The sequence below is a fragment of the Hemitrygon akajei genome, unplaced genomic scaffold (assembly GCF_048418815.1).
Source record: "Hemitrygon akajei unplaced genomic scaffold, sHemAka1.3 Scf000092, whole genome shotgun sequence".
Taxonomy (NCBI): domain Eukaryota; kingdom Metazoa; phylum Chordata; class Chondrichthyes; order Myliobatiformes; family Dasyatidae; genus Hemitrygon; species Hemitrygon akajei.
In genome coordinates, this window is record NW_027331978.1 from 1,901,754 (window position 1) to 1,919,473 (window position 17,720).

The following is a 17,720-nucleotide window of genomic DNA, read 5'->3' on the forward strand; positions in this document are numbered from 1 at the left end:
ACTGATATAGATGACAAACAGCAACAGATCCAGCACTGATCCCTGTGGCACACCACTAGTCACAGGTTCCAGTCAGAGAGGCAACCATCTGCTACCACACTCTGGCTTCTCCCAAAGACAGTGTCTCATCCAATTTACTGTCTCATCTTGAATGCTGAGTGACTGAACCTTCTTGACCAAGCTCCCATATGAGACTTTGTCAAGTGCCTTGCTAAAGTCCATGTAGACAACATCCACTGCCTTGCCTTCATCTACTACCCTGATAACTTCCTCGAGAGACTCTATAAGATTGGCGAGAGCCATGCTGTCTATCCTTTATCAGTCCACACCTATCCAAATACTTACAGTATATACTTGGTTCCTGCACACACAGTCCAATAACTTTCCCAGTTCTGATGTCAAGCTCACCAACATATAATTTCCTAGTTTATTTTTACAGCCTTTCTAGAACAGCAGAACAATCTGTCCTCCAATCCTCCAGTACCTCACCTGTCACTAAGGATGATTTAAATATCTGTGCTTAGGCCCCAATAATTTCTGCACCTGTCTTCCGCAGGGTCCTAGTGAACAACTTGTCAGGCCCTGGGGATTGATCCACACTGATTTGCCTCAAGACAGCAAACCCCTCCACCTCTGTAATCTGTCCAGGGTCCATGAAGTTGATGCGGCTTTGCCTCACTTCTGTAGACTCTGTGTTCATCTCCTGAGTAAATACGGATGCAAAAAAATATTCCCAAGTCTATGTTATCCCTTCATATGGATTACCATTCTGATCTTCCAGAGAATTATTTTTTTCCCTTGCAATCTTTTTGCTCTTAACATGTCTGCAGAATCCCTGAGGATTCTCCTTCACCTTGTCTGCTGGGGCAACCTCATGCCTTTATTTCTTTCATAAGTGTTCACTTGAATTTCCTGTATTTCATAAGTACCCCATTTGTTCCTATCTGCCTGTACCTGGTATGCACCTTTTTATTGATCTGGGAGAGGAAAGCCAAAGGGGTTTAAGATCTGCATGCTGGGAGGTGGGGGTAAGGAGGGTTAAACTAAAGTTGCAGGGGGAATGGGAGCCTGAATGGTAGTGGAGAGGTTGTGTTGTTCAGGCCTCAGACAAAGTCAGGAATGAAAAAGTTGAGCATGGTACAGTGAATATGCTGAGCCCTGTATATTTCAATACAAGGAGCAGCGTAGGAAAGGCGGATGTGTTCAGGGTATGGATCAACACCTGGAATTAAGATACTAGGATCTGGCAACTGTGGATTGGGACATGCTGCTTTATGGCAAAGGTGTGCTTGGTAAATGGGAGGCCTTCAAAGCGAAATTTTGAAAGTAGTAAGCGGGTATGTCAGAATAAAAGGTAAAGATAGAAACTGTAGGGAAACTTGGATTGCAAGAGATATTGAGACCCTGGTAAAGCACAAAATGGAATTGCATAACAGGGATAGGCAGTCAGTTTCTTATGGAGTAGAAGAAATGCAAGAGAACACATAAGAAATAAATCAGGATGGCTAAAAGATGGCATGAGGTTGCTGTCACAGAAAAGGTGAAGGATAATCCTCAGGGATTCTAGTGATAGATTAAGAGCAAAAGGATTGCAAGGCACAAAGTTGGTCCTCTGGAAGACCGGAATGGCAATCCACGTGTGGAATCAAAGCAGATGGTGGAGATCTTAAATGTTTTTCCATCTCTATTTACTCAGGAGATGGACAAAGGGTCTATGGGAGTGTGGAAAAGTGGCATTAACCATTTCAACCCTGGGGAAAAAAAACACTCCTCTGGCCACTCACACGCTCAATACCCCTCATCATTTTATACACCAAAAAATGTCTCTAAATATAAACAAGGAAATTATACATTGCACAATCTACTTTCCATGACTCAGTACATTTACACAGACAGGTGTGTTAAAAGGGCCCAACGAATATCAGGGTCAAACAGGCCCAATTCATCAGAACCACAAACTGTTCCTGCTGCTACCATCCAGGAAACGGTACCACAGCAAAAGGAGCAACAGGCTCCAGGACATCATCTTCCACCAGGCCATCAGACTGATTAATTCATGCTGATACAATTGCATTTCAATGTTATATTGACTGTCCTATGAGCAAACTATCTATTATAAACTACTATAAATTACACATTGCACATTTATATGATGTAAGGGAAATATTTCTACTCCACATGTTTATGAAATATGTATTTAATAAAGTCAATTCAATTCACCCTTTCCATTATCTGTTCTGTCATTCTGGCTCCCATGCCCCCTCCAACTTATTTTAACCACATCACCCCCTCCCCTGCTCACTACCACTAGCAAGCCTTACCACTGGGATATTCGTCCCTTCTTGTTCTGTTCCTCTAACTAACGAATCCCCTATCAGCCTTTTGACTTTCCTCTGCCAGGTAATTCCCCCCAACAGCTTCTAAAGTGGTCCACCTGTTGTTGTTGGGGATGGCCACGAGAGTACTCTGTGATGCCTATTTAACCTCATTCCCCTTCCTGACTCTCACCCAGTTTCCTGTGTCCTGCACCTTGGGTGTAACTCACCTCTCTTCATGTCATATCTATCACCCCCTCCAACTGCTGGATGATCTGGAATTCACCCATTTCAAGTTGCAGCTCATTGAAGTGCAGGGTTACAAGCTGCACATCTTGTAGGTGAGGGCATCAGGGACACTGGAGGTCTCCCCTCCTTCCCTCCAATACCCCTCTAATTTGTAATAATCTCCCCTCTAATTTGTAATAACTAGTGTGCAGATAAATCTTGTACTGTGCATTTTTTACTCAGTGACAAGATGTGCACAGTGAATTTTATATAGAGAGGTATTCATTTTCACAGCTAGCAAATCACTGTCAATAGGAACTTTGATCTCCTCTGGGTTTGATCGAGTTCACATGCACTCTCACACAACCTATGTAGCAGGCCTGTAACAGGAAATGGAGGATTTTCTCACCAAAGCTTTTGCACATTGTCCATATGTGGTTTCCTTGCTAAATTACGCTTTAAAAAGTCAGATTTCCAAATATCACTCCACTTCTTCCCACTTGCAAATTCTCCAGCAACTTTTGCATCACCAAAATGCAAACAGGCATCACTAGTTTCTCTAGTTTCTGTATTCTACATAAATATTCCCCCTGAACCCTCCCCCAATGACTGACGGTGGTGAACTCAGTGAATGCAATGCCAATGAATATGAAGGGAAGGGCAGTAGTCTGTTTCACTGGAGTCTGGCACATTTGGGATGTGAAAGCTACTTGTTGCCCAGGGCAAAGGTGTTTGATATCATTACGTACCCAGAGAGAATGGGACAAAACATGTTCTCACCGGTAGAAAAGTCCAGAGCAAGAGGAGGTAGAGGAAGCAACACACACAAAATACTGGAGGAGCTCAGCAGGCCAGGCAGCATCTACGGAAAAGAGTACTAATGCCGATTTTCTCAACTGCTGATGTAAAAGATTTTGTTCCCTTTCTCCGAGTTCCTAATCCTTGCATTTAGATAGCTGGAGCTCAGCTCTGTCTGAGAGATGCATCGGTTCCCATTCCCTCATCAACCGGAAGCTCCCTGGGGCCTGTGTACGGATCATGGGGCTGAGAGAGAGGGAAGAGGGCAGGACTGTCCCGGGATTGCTGGTCACAGTGACCAGATTTCACAGGAATCGTCCCAAAGTCCGTGTTTAAGATAAAAACACGGAGAATCGCTCTTACCTGCAGCCGACATTTTCAAGGCCTTCTGTGTACTGCGCGCATGCGTGAAACTCAGGGACGTCCTCAGCCTGACGCCTGCGCATTTCATCGGCACTTCAGGACCAGCAAAATTCTTAACGCATGGCCCTATGGGTAATCACGGTGCCATTAAACATTTCTGCAAGCACCGGTTCAATGTCCATACCTCATTTTTTTTAGTGTGTATAGAAAAATCTGCAGCTGTTTTAACGCAGAAAGTGGCTCCTATAAGCAATCTACTCAATATCAACGTGTATCTAATGCCAAAGTAAAATGCAGATATAAAACACAGGAGATTCTGCAGTTGCTGGAAATACAGAGACGCACACACACAAAATGCTGGAGGAACTCTGGAATTCAGAGAGCAACTAAGCAGCGGAGTACACAGGCTAGGCATGCGGAAGGGGCTCTGCCTAAACATTGTCTTTTTATTCCTCTCCACAATTGCTGTCTGAAATTAACCATCTTTTTTTCGGTCAACCAGTTTCCAAATGTTTCTGACCTTTCTTTTGTAGCCACATTCTGCTGGTCTGATTGCTCCTCCTCCTCGTAAACTCTAGACGCCATCTCTCTTTGCAGCCCCAAAGCCCTGACTCAATCTGGCAACTCTTTGGTTTCTGACTCTGCACCATCAAAGATTTACTCGCTAGTCTGCTGTCAGACTTTAGAGGTGCATTGTGTTATGAGACCGCAGGTTCGTTTACTGTGAGTGTCACTTTAAGTGCCTGAGTGAGGCGGGACTGTGACATCAGCCTCACAAGGAGAGAGAGAGAGAAAGTCAAAACCACAGTAAGCTCATCGTCTTATTCACCCTGGAAAAAATCATGCAGGTGTATAAGATGATGAGAGGCATTGGTCGTGTGGATAGCCAGAGGCTTATTCCCCAGGGCTGAAATGGCTAACATGAGGGGGATCAGTTTAAGCTTCTTGGAAGTAGGGACAGAGGAGATGTCAGAGCTAAGTTTTTTAAGCAAAGAGTGGTGTGTGTGTGGAATGCACCACCAGCAACAGTGGTGGAGGCGGATACAATAGGGTCTTTTAAGAGACTCTCAGATAGGTACATGGAGCTTAGGAAAATGGGTGGCTATGTGGCAGGGTAATTCTAAGCAGCTTCTAGAGTAAGATACATGGTCGGCACAGCAATGTGGGACAAAGCATCTGTAATGTGCTGTGCATTTATATGTTTCCATGAAATTCACGGGAAATCTCCTATCCCACGGAGTGGTGACTAGTTGACAGATAGACCTCAATATGTGCGGTTGGGAGACTGTAGGTCTGACACGGTGGTCAGCAGCACAAGAGCGCCGCAGGGAACCGTACTCTCTCAGGTCCTGTTCACCCTGTACACATCAGACTTCCAATATAACTCAGAGTCCTGCCATGTGCAGAAGTTCGCTGATGACACGGCCATAGTGGGGTGTGTCAGGAATGGACAGGAGGAGGAGTATAGGAAACTGATACAGGACTTTGTGATATGGTGCAACTCAAACTACCTGCGTCTCAATATCACCAAGACCAAGGAGATGGTGGTGGACTTTAGGAGACCTAGGCCTCATATGGAGCCAGTGATCATTAATGGAGAATGTGTGGAGCAGGTTAAGACCTACAAGTATCTGGGAGTACAGTTAGACGAGAAGCTAGACTGGACTGCCAACACAGATGCCTTGTGCAGGAAGGCACAGAGTCGACTGTACTTCCTTAGAAGGTTGGCGTCATTCAATGTCTGCAGTGAGATGCTGAAGATGTTCTATAGGTCAGTTGTGGAAAGCGCCCTCTTCTTTGTGGTGGCGTGTTGGGGAGGAAGCATTAAGAAGAGGGACGCCTCACGTCTTAATAAGCTGGTAAGGAAGGCGGGCTCTGTCGTGGGCAAAGTACTGGAGAGTTTAACATCGGTGGCTGAGCGCAGGGCGCTGAGTAGGCTACGGTCAATTATGGAAAACCCTGAACATCCTCTACATAGCACCATCCAGAGACAGAGAAGCAGTTTCAGCGACAGGTTACTATCGATGCAATGCTCCTCAGACAGGATGAAGAGGTCAATACTCCCCAAAGCCATTAGGCTTTACAATTCAACTGTCAGGACTTAAGAACTTTTTAAAGCTATTATTAATGCTTTTTGAGTTAGTGATTTAGATGCATATCATATTCTTACTGAGTTAAGTATTGTATGTAATTAGTTTTTGCTACAACAAGTGTATGGGACATTGGAAAAAATGTTGAATTTCCCCATGGGGATGAATAAAGTATCTATCTATCTATCTAGATCCACAATATTAAACACCAGTCTAGTTTAAGGCTAACATCAGCAGAACAGACTCCTCCAAGGCTCAGTGACCAGGGTTCAGTCCTGGGTGCGATGAGCAGCCGCAAGAACTGCAGAATCTGACAGTAACAGTCCCTCATGAACCTGCAGCTGCCTTCAGTCACCGTGATGGCTAAACTTTTAACACGGAGCTGATTTGAACTTCCTCCCTGATGTAGGAGCGCTCAGACTGAAGATGTAGGGGAGAAGGAAAAAAAAGAGATAATAAAGTTGTTTAGGGATAAACAGAGAGGAAGAGGTGGAAAGTTTCTTGAATGCATCTATTTTAATGCTAGGAGCATTGTAAGAAAGGTGGATGAGCTTAGAGTATGGATTGATAACTGAAAAATGATGTTGTATCTATTAGTGAAACATGGTTGCAGGAGGGGTGTGAATGGCAACTAAATATTCCTGGATTTCGTTGCTTCTGGTGTGATAGAGTCAGAAGGGCAAGAGGGGGAGGTATTGCAATGCTTGTCCGAGAAAATATTACAGCAGTGCTTTGACAGGATAGATTACAGGGCTCATTTCGGGAGCCGATTTGGATGGAATTGAGGAATGGGAAAGGTATAGTAACACCTATAGGGGTGTATTATAAACCACCTAATTGGGAGTGAGAATTGGAGGAGCAAATTTGTAAGGAGATAGCAGATATTTGTAGTAAGCACAAGGTTGTGATTGTGGGAGATTCTAATTTTCCACACATAGAAACATTGAAAATAGGTGCAGGAGTAGGCCATTCGGCCCTTCGAGCCTGCAACGCCATTCAGTATGATCATGGCTGATCATCCAACTCAGAACCTTGTACCTGCTTTCTCTCCATACCCCCAATCCCTTTAGCCACAAGGGCCATATCTAACTCCCTCTTAAATATAGCCAATGAACCGGCCTCAACTGTTTCCTGTGGCAGAGAATTCCACAGATTCTCCACTCTCTGTGTGAAGAAGTTTTTCCTCATCTCGGTCCTAAAAGTCTTCCCCTTTATCCTTAAACTGTGACCCCTCGTTCTGGACTCCCCCAACATCGGAAACAATCTTCCTGCATCTAGCCTGTCCAATCCCTTTAGAATTTTATACGTTTCAATAAGATCCCCCATCAATCTTCTAAATTCTAGTGAGTATAAGCCTAGTCGATCCAGTCTTTCTTCATATGAAATCCTGCCATCCCAGGAATCAATCTGGTGAACCTTCTTTGTACTCCCTCTATGGCAAGAATGTCTTTCCTTAGATTAGGGGACCAAAACTTCACACAATACTCTAGGTGCAGTCTCACCAAGGCCTTGTACAACTGCAGTAGAACCTCCCTGCTCCTGTACTCAAATCCTTTTGCTATGAATGCCAGCATACCATTCACCTTTTTCACCGCCTGCTGTACCTGCATGCCTCTCTTCAATGACTGGTGTACAATGACACCCAGGTCACCTCCCCTTTTCCTAATCGGCCACTGTTCAGATAATAATCTGTTTTCCTGTTCTTGCAACCAAAATGGATAACCTCATATTTATCCACATTAAATTGCATCTGCCATGAATTTGCCCACTCACCTAACCTATCCAAATCACCCTGCATCCTCCTCACAGCTAACACCGCCGCCCAGCTTCGTGTCATCTGCAAACTTGGAGATGCTGCGTTTAATTCCCTCATCTAAATCATTAATATATAATGCAAACAACTGGGGTCCCAGCACTGAGCCTTGCGGTACCCCGCTAGTCACTCCCTGCCATTCTGAAAAGGTCCCATTTACTCCCACTCTTTACTTCCTGTCTGCCAACCAATTCTCTATCCACATCAATACCATACCCCCAATTCCGTGTGCTATAAGTTTACACACTAATCTCCTGTGTGGGCCCTTGTCAAAAGCCTTTTGAAAATCTAAATATACCACATCTACTGGCTCTCCCCTATCCACTCTACTAGTTACACCTAAAAAAAATTCTATAAGATTCGTCAGACATGAATTTCCTTTCACAAATCCATGCTGACTTTGTTCAATGATTTCACCTCTTTCCAAATGTGCTGTTATCACATCTTTGATAACCGACTCTAGCATTTTCCCCACCACTGACGTCAGACTAACTGGTCTATAATTCCCCGGTTTTTCTCTCCCTCCTTTTTTAAAAACTGGGGTTACATTAGCCACCCTCCAATCCTCAGGAACTAATCCAGAATTTAAGGAGTTTTGAAAAATTATCACTAATGCTTCCACTATTTCTTGGGCTACTCTGGGATGCAGACCATCTGGCCCTGGGGATTTATCTGCCTTTAATCCCTTCAATTTACCTAACACCACTTCCCTACTAACATGTATTACCCTCAGTTCCTCCATCTCACTAGACCCTCGGTCCCTTACTATTTCCGGAGGATTATTTATGTCCTCCTTAGTGAAGACAGAACCAAAGTTGTTATTCAATTGGTCTGCCATGTCTTTGTTCCCTATGATCATTTCACCTGCTTCTGACTGTAAAGGTCCTTACATTTGTCTTGACCAATCTTTTTCTTTTCACAAAGCTGTAATTTATGTTCCCTGCCAGCTTTCTCTCATAACCTTTTTTCCCTTTCCTAATTAAGGTCTCTGAATTTCTCCCAGTCCGCAGGTATGCCGCTTTTTCTGGCTAATTTATGTTTCTTCTTTGGACTTGATACTATCCCTAATTTCCCTTGTCAGCCATGGGTGCACTACCTTCCCTGGTTTATTCTTTTGCCAAACTGGGATGAACAATTGTTGTAGTTCATCCATGTGATCTTTAAATGCTTGCCATTGCATATCCACCGTCAACCCTTTGAGTATCATTTGCCAGACTATCTTAGCTAATTCACGTCTCATACCTTCAAAGTTAACCTTCTTTAAGTTCAGAACTTTTGTTTCTGAATTAACTATGTCACTCTCCATCTTAATGAAGAATTCCACCATATTATGGTCACTCTTACCCAAGGGGTCTCGCACGACAACATTTCCTTCCTCGTTGCTCAATACCTAATGTAGAATGGCCTGCTCTCTAGTTTGTTCCTCAACATTCATATGCAATAAAACAAATTATTATCTGAATGGCCGATTATGAAAAGGGGAGGTGCAATGAGACCTGAGTGTTATTGTACACCAGTCACTGAAAGTGGGCATGCAGGTACAGCAAGCGGTGAAAAAGGCAAATGGTATGTTGGCATTCATAGCAAGAGGATTCAAGTATAGGAACAGGGAGGTTCTACTGCTGTTGTACAAGGCCCTGGTGAGGCCACAGCCGGAGTACTGTGTGCAGTTTTGGTCCCCTAATCTGAGGAAAGACATCCTTGCCATAGAGGGAGTACAAAGAAGGTTCACCAGATTGATTCCTGGGATGGCAGGACTTTCATATGAAGAAAGATTGGATCGACTAAGCTTTTACTCGCTGGAATTTAGAAGATTGAGGGGGGATCTTATTGAAATGTATAAAATTCTAAAGGGATTGGACAGGCTAGATGCAGGAAGATTGTTTCCGATGTTGGGGGAATCCAGAATGAGGGGTCACAGTTTAAGGATAAAGGGGAAGACTTTTAGGACCGAGATGAGGAAAAACTTCTTCACACTGAGAGTGGAGAATCTGTGGAATTCTCTGCCACAGGAAACAGTTGAGGCCAGTTCATTGGCTATATTTAAGAGGGAGTTAGATATGGCCCTTGTGGCTAAAGGGATTGGGGGTATGGAGAGAAAGCAGGTACAGGGTTCTGAGTTGGATGATCAGCTATGATCATACTGAATGGCGGTGCAGGCTCGAAGGGCCGAATGGCCTACTCCTGCACCTATTTTCTATGTTTCTATCCACGGTCAACCGTTTAAATATCATTTGCCAGTTTGTCTTAGCTAATTCACGTCTCATATCTTCAAAGTTGCCCTTCTTTAAGTTCAGAACATTTGGTTCTGAATTAACTATGTCACTCTCCATCTTTAAAGCTATTATTAATGCTTTTTGAGTTAGTGATTTAGATGCATATCATATTTTTACTGAGTTAAGTATTGTATGTAATTAGTTTTTGCTACAAGTGTATGGGACATTGGAAAAAAGGTTGAATTTCCCCATGGGGATGAATAAAGTATCTATCTATCTATCTATATTATGGTCACTCTTACACAAGGGGTCTCGCATGACAAGATTGCTAATTAACCCTTCCTCATTGCTCAATACCCAGTCTAGAATGGCCTGCTCTCTAGTTGGTTCCTCGACATGTTGGTTCAGAAAACCATCCCGCACACATTCTAAGAAATCCTCTTCCTCAGCACCCTTACCAATTTGGTTCACCCAATCTATATGTAGATTGAAGTCACCCATTATAACTGCTGTTCCTTTTTTGCACGCATTTCTAATTTCCTGTTTAATGCCATCCCCAACCTCACTACTACTGTTAGGTGGCCTGTACACAAATCCCACCAGCGTTTTATGCCCCTTAGTGTTACGCAGCTCTACCCGTATCGATTCCACATCCTCCAGGCTAATGTCCTTCCTTTCTATTGCGTTAATCTCTTCTCTAACCAGCAACACAATCCCACCTCCTTTTCTTTCCTGTCTATCCCTCCTGAATATTGAATATCCCTGGATGTTGAGCTCCTATCCTTGGTCACCCTGGAGCCATGTCTCTGTGATTCCAACTATATCATATTCATTAATAACTATCTGCACATTCAATTCATCCACCTTATTACGAATGCTCCTTGCATTGACACACAAAGCCTTCAGGCTTGTTTTTACAACACTTATACAATTATGTTGAAAAGTGTCCCTTTTTGATTTTTGTCCCTGGATTTGACTGCCTGTCACTTTTACTTTTCACCTTACAACTTTTTGCTTCTACTCTCATTTTACACCCCTCTGTCTCTCTGCACTTGTTCCTATACCCCCGCCACATTAGTTTAAATCCTCCTGAACAGCAGTAGCAAATGCTCCCCCTAGGACTAGCAGAAGGGACAGCCCTCAGTGAATCCTGTGTATGCAGACTGGAAGCCTCAAGAAATGATAATGATCATGAATCATGCCCCAGATAGAAAAGAAAAACCAGCACAGTTTGCTCAGTGTGTCCACAGTACTACACAAATGTTTAATGCGACTCTGCAAGATTTATTCGGTCTCTCCTGCATGATTCTCTCAGCTGATGAGGGGTGGAAATGGAAGGCAGAATTGAGATACCAAACCTATCAGGAGTTACAGGCAAGAAACCATAATGAGAATGAACAGACAGACCAGATCATTCAAGCTTTGTAAAGGGCTCTCCAGCAACCTGTAAACATCACTAAAGTACCTGAATGCAAACCTAAACCTGGGGAATGGGGACCAGACTATTGAGAGCGATTTGTGTCCTGCTACGGCACCTTCGCAGGAGACCAAGACTTTAATGATGGGAATCTGTCCCCCCAGTTCAATGCCCTACTGTTCCAATGCTTACCAACTAAGTTAGCCAATATGATTAAAACAAATAATATGGATTGGCCTGACAATGACCGAAATCGAATGCGACGAGCTTTGACATATCATTAGGACCCAACTATCGAATCCCCATCAACCCCGAAGGGAACTAATATTAAAGGTGAATATGCTCAGCGGGAAGAAGGACGCGAGCGGGCTATATCTGAGAAACAGAAATGGGAACAAAAACCGACCAAGGGACAGGTGGGGACAACAACCCATTTAGAAACTGACAAGAAGATGCTTCCAACCATGAGTGTCAACCCTCAGGAAGAGCCCAGTGTAATATTGCAAGTTGCTGGAAATCCAATTCCATTTATGACTGATATGAGGCAACCACAACGACTCTCGATCAGGAAATAGTATCGGAAAAGGGATTCCAGCTATCAGACGCTACAATCACTCTGTCAGGGTTCAAAGGCACGGAATATACGTATTCACGTACCCAGCCACTGCAGGTGGAATTCCAGGGGAACCAGTGTGAGGTTTCATTTACAGTCACCACCAGACGGGGGTGTAATCTCGTAGGGAGAGACTTCCTCTGTCCGTTGGAAGTCGAGATTCTATGCACGGACAAGGATATCACGCTGGAACTGCGAACAACTGATAGCTTCCTTAGTTTCTGACCACCCAGGGGTGGGCACTTTATCTGGACTCCAGTACATTTGAACACCTTCTGCCAGCGGCCGACTCTCATGTGACTCTGTGTTATGACCCTACGTGGTGCTCAACTGAGGAAAGCTAATATTATGCACTCCTCGAGGGACAGAAATTCCCAGTCACGGTGATTGGAGAGGTTAAAGTAAGAGACGGCATTGCATTTCTTGCTGAAGTTCCAGATTTCTTTTGGCGACAGACAGGATTGGTGGTTCCCCATACCACCTTCAGGGTTTGCCCTGGGTTCAAGCCAAAGAGCCTAGGGCTCCTTGCCTACACTCTGATGAAACAGGCCTCCAGCACCGAGGGAGACTGGCAAGACTTTGCCGTGGGCCAACTCCGATACTGGAAGGAGTTTGAGGTGAAAACAGGACATCTGGTAAGACATTCTTTTAACAGTGACCGAACCCAAGACGTTATACCCCATCTCTGGGCAATTTCAGTCCATGAAGTCAGCCCTCCTGTCCGGATCACAGTGAAAGAAGGACAGACTCTCCCATCCATTCTGCAATACCCTCTCTAGACTGTCCGGATCACTGTGAAAGAAGGACAGACTCTCGCATCCATTCCGCAATACCCCCTCTAGCCTGTCCGGATCACTGTGAAAGAAGGACAGACTCTCGCATCCATTCCGCAATACCCCCTCTAGCCTGTCCGGATCACTGTGAAAGAAGGACAGACTCTCCCATCCATTCTGCAATACCCCCTCTAGCCCTTCCGGATCACAGTGAAAGAAGGACAGACTCTCCCATCCATTTAGCAATACCCCCTCTAGCCCGAGGCAACGTTTTATGAGGATGGAAACTCTTTTGTGGATCCATCAGGAAAACAATATTCTGACTATGCGATAGTGATGGACAGTGAAGTAATTGAGCAAGCCTCTTTTGAAGCAGCTGTCTCCACCCAGAAGGCTGAGCTGTTTGCTCTGACTCGTGCCTGTATCCCAGCAACAGACTAAAGTGGGAACGTTTACACAGACTCCTGTTATGCATTTGGAATTGTGCATGACTACGGGGCTCTCTGGGAACATGGGGATTCCTGACTTCCTCTGGCCACCCCATTAGTAATGCCACCTTTGTAAACAACTTACTCACCGCTCTACAGCTACCTCGAGTTTTGTTCTTCTCAGGGGGACGCCTCTGAGGAGGAGTGAAAACTGTGGTCCCAGATGGGGTGCCAGAAAGACCCCGACCTGGGTTTTTGGATCACCCCAGCGGGACAGGTTTGTGTTCCTACACAGTTTTTACCAATACTGGTCGATTATATACATAATTGTACACTCCTGGGAAAGGAGGGAATGGTTGGTATCCTGTACCCTGCACACCGGGTACGACTCCCTTGACAGGTGGATCTTTTTCGTGTCTACAAGTTGATTTTATTGAATTGCCTAGAGTCCATTGCTATAGATACTGCTTAGTTATTATAGATGTGTTTAGTAGATGGATTGAAGCTATTCCAACTACCATTAATACTGCTGTGACTGTTGTGAAGGTATTATTAAGGGAAATAATTCCCAGGTATGGCCTGCCAGAGATGCTGAGTTCAACAATGGCCCACACTTTATGGTGAAAGTAAATGAAGGAGTATGTAACAAACTAGCTATCAAGCAACAATTCCAGTTTGTACACCACCCACGGGCCGCTGGCAGAGTGGAAAGAGCCAATGGCACTCTGAAGAGTAAACTGGCCAGACTAACAGCGGAGACTGGACCCACTTGGTTGAAGGTCCGACCATTAGCCCGATTCCACATAAGGGTTACCCCACAGGGGAAAACAGGGTTGTCACCAGCTGAAATCATTTCTGGACGGCCCATGAGGACACCCTAGGGACAAAGTCTCAGGATTAAAGGCAAAGTGAATAAGAATAAGGAACCTTGGTTCTCGATGGATATTGGAACTCTGATAAAGAAGAGAGAGATGTATGACATGTATAAGAAACAGGGAGCAAATAAGGTACTTGAGGAGTATAAAAAGTGCAAAAAAATACCTAAGGAAGAAATCAGGAGGGCTGAAAGAAGACATGAGGTAGTGTTGCCAGTCAAGGTGAAGGATAGTAAGAGCTTCCACAGGTATATTAATAGCAAAAGGATAGTTAAGGGATAAAATTGGTCATCTTGAAGATCAGAGTGGTCGGCTATGTATGGAACCAAAAGAAATTGGGGAGATGTTAAATGATTTTTTTGTGTCTGAATTTACTAAGGAAACTGGCATGGAGTCAATGGAAATGAAGCAAACAAGTATTGAGGTCATGGAACCTATACAGATAGAAGAGGAGGAGGTGCTTGCTACCTTGAGGCAAGTAGATAAATCTCCAGGACCTGACAGGGTATTCCCTCGGACCTTGAAGGAGACTAGTGTTGAAATTGCAGGGGCCCTGGCAGATATATTTAAAAGTAGTTATCTATGGGTGAGGTGCCAGAGGATTGGCGGATAGCTCATGTTGTTCCATTGTTTAAAGAAGGCTCAAAAAGTAATCCAGGAAATTATAGGCTGGTAAGTTTGATGTTGGTCATGGGTAAATTATTGGAAGGAGTACTAAGAGATAGGATTGACAATTGTTTAGACAGACAGGGACTTATTAGGGAGAGTCAACACGGCTTTGTGCATGGTAGGTTATGTTTAACAAATATATTAGAGATTTTCGAGGAGGTTACAAGGAAAGTGGATGAAGGCAAGGCAGTGGATGTAGTGGACTTCAGTAAGGCCTTTGACAAGGTCCCGCATGGGAGGTTAGTTAGGAAGATTCAGTCACTAGGTATACATGGTGAGGTAGTAAATTTGATTGGGAATTGAGAATGGGAGAAGTCAGAGAGTGGTAGTGGAGGATTGCTACTCTGAGTGGAGGCCTGTGACTAGTGGTGTGCCACAGGGATCAGTGCTGGGTCCATGGTTATTTGTCATCTATATCAATGATCTGGATGATAATTTGGTAAATTGGATCAGCAGATTTGCTGATGATACAAAGATTGGAGGTGTAGTGGACAGTGAGGAAGGTTTTCAAAGCTTGCAGAGGGATCTGGACCAGCTAGAAAAATGGCAGATGTAGTTTAATATAGACATGTGTGAGGTATTGCACTTTGGAAGGAAAAACCAAGGTAGAACATACAAGGTAAATGGCAGGGCGCTGAGGTGTGCACTAGGACAGAGGGATCTAAGAATACTGATACAAAATTCCCTAAAAGTGGCATCACAGGTAGATAGGGTAGTAAAGAGAGATTTTGGTTCATTGGCCTTTATAAATCAAAGTATTGATTATAAGAGTTGGAATGTTATGGTGAGGTTGTATAAGGTATTAGTGAGGCCAAATTTGGAGTATTGTGTGCAGTTTTGGTCACTGAATTACAGGAAGGATAATACTAAGGTTGAAAGAGTGCAAGAGAAGGTTTACAAGGATGTTGCCAGGACTTGAGAAACTGAGTTACAGAGAAAGGTTGAATAGTTTAGGACTTTATTCCCTGGAGCGTAGGAGAATGAGGGGTGATTTGATAGAGATGTATAAAATTATGATGGGTATAGATAGAGTGAATGCAAGCAGGCTTTTTCCACTGAGGCTAGGGGAGAAAAAAAACCAGAGGACATGGGTTAAGGGTGAAGGGTGAAAAGTTTAAAGGGAAAATTGTGGGGGGGGGGGGGGTCTTCATAACTGAGTCTGACTGGTACTGGCATAACTGGTTCTTCTGGGCACATTCAGTCTCACTCCCAACTATTTCCTACCTTCCTTTGTACAGGTACGTAATGTCTAAAGGACCAGTGTTTGAGTAAATGAGACTCACCAAACTTTCTCCTGACTGAATCACTGGAATCTCCAAGTCAGATGGGTTCTCTCCAGTTGATGCTCTCAATCCTCGGGCTGGTTCACTTGTTGCTGTTCCCTCGTCTTCAGTCGTGGTTTTTCTTCCAATAAATCTCTCTCTGCAGGTCTAACTTAAACATGAAAGATAATGAAGCACGTTAACAATGAAAAGGAGGACCAAACGTATCTGCTGAATGTTACTAGGAACAAAACTCACTGAAATTTAAACGTTGGCAAATATAATGATGTCAGTGAACAATCTTTAATTGTCCCTCACACATCACAAAACAATACGGGATAAGAAGGAGCCATCATTCAGTCATGGTAAGACACAAGACACAGGAACAGAATTAGGTGATTCAATCCATCTGGTCTGCTCCACCACTCAGCCATTCAATCATGGCCAATTTTTATTCCAACACCATATTCCTGCCTTCCTCCTGTAACCCTGAAACTACTCAGCAATCATCAGTATATTAATCTTCACAAATATACCCAAATGGCAGCCTCAAACAAATTCTGCGGCAACAAATTCCACAGATCAGACATCTTGTGGCCAAAAATTTTTTCTCATCTCAGTTTTAAAGGAAAGCATCTTTATTCTGAGACGGTGCTCTCAGATCACAGACTCTCTGTCTAATGGAAACATCCTCTCCATGTCCACTGTATCCAGGCTTTTCAGCATTCGGTAGGTTTACTTAACCATACATCCCTCCACCACCCCCACCGCCCCTCTGACCTCCATTGAGCACAGGTCCAGAACCATCAAATGCTCCTCATATATAAATCCGATCATTCCTGAGATTATTCATGTGAACCTCATTAGCAACGACTGCACTGTACACATTTCCAGGAATAACAGACAAATCGGTTCCAGGATAATTTACAGGGAAAAGTTGTGCTTCCTTTACTGTTATACTATCACTCCATTTCCAGGTGAAAACAGGACCATTTCAGGAAATTTGTATTACAGATCCTAGGATACAGATCTTGTCTTGTCTATACTGGACCGACCGCCCTCGCTGGGCTATGAACGTGCAGGAGTAATGTATGGCTCAGCTCTACTGCGGGGAGCTGAGGCTCGAACCATTCTCCCCCTAGACTTCCCAGTCCCTCGGTAAAGCAGGCAGTGAAACCAAAGATCCCCACAACCTGGGACGTTCTCCTTTCTCACCCACCCCAGTCCGGGAGAAGACACAACAGCCATAAAGCTCCAGGCCAAATGCGAGAAGCCTCAGTAAACGAGGCGAGTTCGGGGAAGTTAATGGGACTCAGCGGCCAAAAGCACACCACGTGATCTGGCGTCACAAAGCGGAGGGCGGGGCAAATCTGCGGCACACAGCCTCACGTGACCTGACGGCGGGACTTCCATTTCAATTCTGTGGAAACAGACAGCCTGGGCTCCTGGTTTGGATCGTTCAATGCAGATTAAGTGAAGTCGACACATTTCTGACGAGCCCAGATAGTTGGGAAACAAATGAATTCCTGGCCCACAGTTCGGGGCTCACGGCCAACATCGGATCTCCCCGCTCGGGATCGGTCTCAATACTCACCGATGGGAAAGTGATATCCTCGGCCCGCAGACAGTGATCCCGACGGAAGAGACGAAAGTCTTTCCTGAACACACAGCCGACCCACTTCAGCTCTGAGCGGAGAGGAAAACACCGTCCACCCGGAGACTGTGAACATGCGCGAAGAGATTATTACATCATCGGGAGGCGGGGCCTCGGAAACAGACGCCAGATGCTGCCCATCTGCGGTTAAATGGGAGGGGCAAACGGGATCACGTGTCAGGATTGGCGACCCCCCCCCCCCCCCA

The 17,720-nt window shown here is 44.5% G+C and overlaps 1 protein-coding gene across 1 annotated transcript in view; it reads right to left on the reverse strand.

Annotated features, from left to right (window-relative positions):
• LOC140722883 (uncharacterized) overlaps nucleotides 1-17,720 on the reverse strand; it is a 222,387-nt gene extending 204,667 nt beyond the window's left edge. Inside the window, exons 1-2 of the mRNA XM_073037517.1 lie at nucleotides 17,455-17,720; nucleotides 15,882-16,032 (exon numbers count right to left, since the gene is read on the reverse strand). The gene's annotated coding sequence lies outside the window, so the exon portion shown is untranslated. The remainder of the gene's footprint in view (nucleotides 1-15,881; nucleotides 16,033-17,454) is intronic.